Here is a 6,301-nt window from a genome sequence, read left to right on the forward strand (position 1 = left end):
GCGCGGTGCCTCCCGCCCGTCCCGGCGGGACCGGGCCCGGGCAGCGGGAGCGTTCGGCGCCGCTCCACGGCGTGCGCCATCCGCCACTCGCCCGCCTTGCCCTGCTCCCCGAGCCTGGCCACCCACAGCTGCCCCTGCTGCCCATGGCGGGGACCTGGAGCTGCGCGATCTTTCTGGTCCCTTCGACCCAAAGCGTTCCGCGAGGCCACACGCGTTTCAGCGCTTTAGGAACACTACGCGCTGTTTCACCACCGCGATTTCGCTCCAGGTGCATCCGGCCTGACTCTTCACGCAGTCACACAGTTCTTAGGCAAGTCAAATTCCAGTACTGGCCTTAAAATGATGCAACAGAGTACTACACCTGACTACTCCACTGCAGTTCAACAAAAAGCAGCACGGTATTAGACCTAAAAAAATCAAGTCTTTAGCTTTTTTTTAAAATTTTTTTAAACTTTGTTTGTTTGTTTGTTTAACTGCAGCTGGAGAAGGAGCTAAGAATTAAAACAAAATATCTTTTTAAATTGAAATTCCGAGTGGAAGTAACAGAGAGCTGTAAGGAAGCTACTCTGTCAATATTGCAGTCTTAAAATCAGTTCCTATTCAAATAAGGAAAGTTAAGAAAGGAAGTTCTTTGTATTGTTGTTGGCCATTAATTTAAATGTAGTGACAAACTGCTGAACATAATGAGGAGAAGGTATACTAGCTTTCTGCTGGAGAATTCAGGAAGAAGAGGGCTTGTTAATACAGTTCTGTGACACAAGTAGCAGGAAGGATTTAGTGGTGAAATTAATATGAAATAAATAAACAAAAAAACTATTGGATTTCTATCACAAGAGGCAATGCATTTCAATCTATACATTTGATGGACAACATTTAAGCTGTATTTGTGTAAGTAATAAATAGGGGCTTGCAAAATAGTGGTACGACCACAAATGGAAACTTAGTATATGGAGGGACTTTATGGAGATGTGGGTCACATTCTGAAAATATTTCCAAAGCTTTTACTTTGTGATACCAAAATAGGTTTTGTGGGTTGTTTGGGTTGGTTTGCTGGGTTTTTTTAGGGGGGTGGGATATTTAGTGGGATTTCTTTACTAATCAGTTTCTTGCTGAATAAGCAACAGCTGCAGCAGGTCACACACCAGAAGCAGCTTATTTAAGCACTGCAGCTTGCTTTTAAATGGTTTTCCTGAGCAAAATGGTTTAATGGTTTTCCTTAGCAGCATCTGCTAACTTGTGTGCAGCACTAATAGCTCTCCTGGTTTTGTTTGGTTTTTTGGTGGTGGTTTTGAGGATTCAGGCCAAATTTGAGTGGTCTTCCAGTGACTGAGCACGCAGAGTACTGAGAACATGTAAGTAATAAGCTGCCTATGCCAAAATGGGTGAAAAGGTTTTCTTAGGTTGAGGAAGAGCTGTAACTCTTATGCCCTATTCTTAATAATTTCACTCCATACTGTTAGTCTGTTAGTATTTGAAAATACTATAATATAAATATTATAAAATGACTTAATAATTTAAGTGTCTGCATACATTAGATACAGCTCTAACCATAATATGAGGCAAATGGAAAAAACTTGATAATGATTTTCCAGCTAAAGCATTTGTAATCTGTAAGTCAAAATAGTGATTTTTTTTTTTTCTTTGACTTTTGCATATTTTTCCCTAGTTGGTCTGGTTAAGTACGTAACTAATTTTTGAGTACTTGCATTTGAGTTTAACACACTTACCTTCTTGCTGAGCCAAGTAAAATGTTGATGCCCTAGCAATTAAGGATGGAATTTGTATGTTTAGGAGGTCTCTTCTACTTCGTTTTGTCTCCCCTGAAAACAGTTTCAGAAAAAAAACTTCTAGTGTTAAAATCACATGGGGTTTTCTGAACTTTATTTAATTCCATATAATTTAATTTGAACTTTTCTTTATTTTTTGCTTTAGAGAGGTGAATTTCACCATGCACAATATTTACCAGGCTTAATTTCTAGAGCAGTCTATTTCAACACACCTGAACATACATAATTATTGCTAAAGTCTTAGTTTGACTTTCTGCAATTTGTCTGTACTAGCTTCATGTATTTTCTTTTGGCAGATACAGTATTTTGAAGGCTATAATTGTACCTTCAGTTCTGTGGAATTGTCTCAGCCAGAGAACAAAGTGGAAGTGAATGAGTGGAGTACAGTAAACATGGTTTCAAAACCAGCTTGGGCATACACACTGTCTTACAAAAGATGCTATGTGAAAAATACCAATTAAGTTCCCGTAACCAACGCAGATCATGAGGTAGAACAACTGCGAAATTATAGATGAGCTGATAAATTGCTTTCTTAAGAAGGAAGATCTTTTACAAAAGTATTCCAAGGTAACTGAACTGAATGTAAACATCCAATGCATCCCTCATAATTTCTGTGTTAACAAACTTAAGCTTATGAGTAACATGTGGCATTCTCCTGATCTCTGTGTTATATTGCTTTAAGGACAGTCAGAATTTCTCTCAGGTGTTGGATTTTTCTATCTAAGCCTCAGAAGTTTTAGAAATTCTTTCATGGGACAAGTGCTTTTTGTGTGACACCACCCTCCAGAGACACAATCCAGGGGCCTATTTCCTGTTTACAGATTAATTTTCCTCAGGTTTCCCTTGTTGCTTAATCAACCATCTGTGTATTGTGCACTATAGTTTATTTGCCAGTAACCATGTGAGTCAGTGTAAGTGACCAGACACATCTAGGTATTGATAAGCATTTCATGTCCTTCCTGCACGTCCTACGCACAACTGTAGGAGAGCAGACATCACGAACCAACAAACTTTCTGAACCCTGAACTACAGTTTTAGATAACCATAGACATGCATTTTTGTATGGAGTCAAAACAGAGGTCAAGCACGGGTCCTGCCTTGTGCATTATATAATCCATTTACTTGTTAAGCAATGAGCTGTATGAAAAGGGTGTTTTTTCCAGTACTGGAGTTACAAAGCTACATTGTCTGTAGGTGTAAATCCAATATTCATATAATGCATGGCTCATTGTCAGTGGCCAAGGAGCATTGAGGAAGTATTTTTCCTGGGATTGAAAAGGAGATTACCTAAGAAGGGCTAATGCCTCTATCCATTGCTGCAATTACTGTGTTGGTACTTGGATTTTTCCATGCTGTTGAAAACAAGGTGCACAGCTGTCTGTAAATTTCCAGACAGATTTCATCCTTATGCATTTGCTGACATTCTTCTTGTCTTCTCATATTCTGTATTCTTTCTTTTTGTCTATTCTTGGAAAAGGTATGTTTTTCTAATACCCTATTGAGAGGTTATTTAGAGAATAGAAAATTTCTCTAAATTTTCTAAAGAAAATTTTCTTTAGAAAATTTAGAGAAATTTTCCGCATTTTTAATCAATAATGCTGTTTTGAAGCTCACCTGACACTTGCTACTGTAAGGCAAGGTTGTTGTTCAGTTATCACCACACCCTAGCAATTTGACTACAACTTCCATGCTAGTTCTCTAGAAAAAAAAAAATTACAAATCAAATGTTAGTGTTTTCAGAAACAAACTGGAGAAATGTATTTGCTTCCAGTAAATTCTTGACTGCTTTTCTCCAGAATACCCCAAAATTTCAGGTTATGCAACAAGTGCTTGAGTTTACCAGTGAAGTAGCCTTCACACCTTGCTATGTTTACCAGTGAAGTAGCCTTCACACCGAGTACAAAGATGCATTTGTGACTTTCCAGGAAACCTTTCCAAGGTGGCTCAGTTGTAGGCCTTTGTAAAACGTTTCTGTGTGGTCACTGCCAGTCCTTGAAAGGGACACTGAAACCTGCTCTCACTGAGAGTGAACCTCTCGCAGTTACTGTGTGGGCCCAGCCTGTGTGTGTGTAATTTTTGCAGGGAAATGAGTGTGATGAAAGCCACAGGATGACTCATGTAATGGTTGCTCCAGATGCTTTTCATTGGTTAAACTGCTGCCCAGATCAAAAAGCAGAAATTGTCTCCCATATCATCTATTGGCTCCTTTGGTGGCACATAAGCGGATGGAAACATCCAAATCGAGTGAAAAACAACAAAAATCAAGGGAGAGAGTAGTTCATGATTAAGCAATGTTATGTCATGTTAAAGGAATGCTCGGGAGGATTGAATTAAAATTTTGGGGACAATTTTCAGTTTTGTGTTTGTTTAGTGGCTTTTGGAAGGCTTGGCTTTGCAGTGGCAGTAACTGTGTTTTCTGTGATCCACAGTTCAACTGCCAGAGCTGAGCTGCCAGTGGTAGAGGGTAGCTGTGATAAAGAGCTGATGGTCTCTATAAACCTGTCCTCCCAGGAGGTTGTACACAAAAATCTTGCCTTTCCCATGCATTATTTGCACTGTTATAGCTGTGGGTGTAGTTATGTTTGGGTGTTAAATTAATACATGGGGGCTTTTTGATATTTCTATGGGTTGGGTGAAACTCCGTGAGAATTGATGTCCATGGCTGTCACCCTTAGTTTACAGAGATCTTCCAAGGAAAAAGAAATTAAACTTTACTATAAAGGCAGGATGTTGGAACAGAAAGATGCTCAATGGAACACAAGGGGATGTTCAAGGCCAGAGAAAACGTGGCTCAAAGAAAGCACCTATGGAGCTTTGGTTAAGTGTTCAGGGAGAAGAGAGGAGGTGTCAAGCAGTAAGAAAATACTGTCCTTTGCTGTTCTAGGAAGCAGGACTTTGTATGGTCTTTGGATATGGTCAGGAGTATCCTGTATATTGAATACTGCATTAGAAAGATTTCTTGACTTCAACATTAAGTTATCATTGCTAATTATCTAGACTGAAAGAAGCCAGAAAACTGGGATCCTAACATTTCCCAGCCAAGTGGAGAACTGGTCCTGTAATCTGGTGCTTGAGTTATTCTGAGTGCTGTTCTGATGGTACCGTCTGGTTAATAATGATTTCATGTTTCTTAACAGGGCAAGGGATAAGACCCTAGTGTTCTTCTCTGTTCAGCTCAGAAGATGCTGCATGTCAATGAGAGTTGCTAGGCTGTTTATAGTATGGTTTAAAAGATTAAAATCTGCAAGAGGAAATATGCCCTATTAAGTCCTATTTATATACTTTTGCTTCATTTATTTAGACAGCAGATATAATAATTTTATTGTATTTTTTCACATGCCTTTGATACTACCTTTTCATACTTTCAAGTATTTTACTTTTTCTGGGTTTTGAGGTTGTTTACTATTTACTTTTTTTAAGTATTACACTTTTAATTTGTTTGTGTTCCCCCAAAGATGACACAAGACTCGGGTCAAATGTGCTTACCTGATTTAGCACACTATGTATGCCAGAGCTGAGGTGGAAACAGAGCTCTGTCCTGTTACTGCTGATCCCTTGGCAAATCAGGCTGGTGGTTGGTGCACATCAATAGCAGTCAATGAGCAGCCTATCCAGCCAAATCTATGCTCTTTTCAAACAGCTGAAAGATTCTTGTATTTTAAATACTTTATTAAATGCTAAAGCACTAATGATCTTTTCAAAGGGGAAAAAACGCATTCAAGAGAAGGGAAGGCATACATTTTTACCAAGAGTTCTTAGTATGGTCTGGTATTCCTCCCTTGCTACTCCCCAAAGCATGTCCCTCTAAGGTGTCATTTCTATAGAAAAGAATGAATGACAGAAAGCCAAAAAATCAGAAAGGCCTTATTATACTGTATTTCCAAAACCAAATCCAAATCAGTCTGAAAGTGCTCTTTGTCAGGTGCCAAGCAGAGAAACTTCAACAGTGAAAAAATTAACAAAAGAATCTTCTTTATTAGTGTTTGTATCAAAACAAAGTCTCACCCTAATGTTACCAGTGGGTGAGTGTTACCCAACAAGCTGCACCACTTTCCAGCTGTAAACATACATCACAAACTTTGGCACAGCTTTGGAATAATCCCTTGCTGATCTTTTGCTTGGGCTGTGTGGGCCCAGATTTGGGACAGGATGTAGACAGGAATGAGAGGCAGCGAGGAGTCAAGCACTGACAGTGCTGCTTCATGTCAGCTGAGGTTCTAGTAAGTGTATACACGACTAGTACAGAAAGATAAAATTTAAGCATCAGTATCTTTAAATTAAAGTTAAAGCAGACATATGATAGTATTAAATTAAATTTAAGGCAGACAATGTACTGCCTTCTAAAAGTTTCTAGCAGCCATGTTTATCCCCACAAGTTTCTGTCCCTGTCTGCATTCTTTACAGGTTTTTCTTAACTCGACTTCCAATTAATCCCCTTAAGAGTTATTTCTGTTATATGGCTGCTCTTGCTATATAATATAAATTTCTGGTACGCATTTCAACAGTAGACCTTG

This window comes from Molothrus aeneus, chromosome 7 (genome assembly GCF_037042795.1).
Source record: "Molothrus aeneus isolate 106 chromosome 7, BPBGC_Maene_1.0, whole genome shotgun sequence".
Classification (NCBI taxonomy): domain Eukaryota; kingdom Metazoa; phylum Chordata; class Aves; order Passeriformes; family Icteridae; genus Molothrus; species Molothrus aeneus.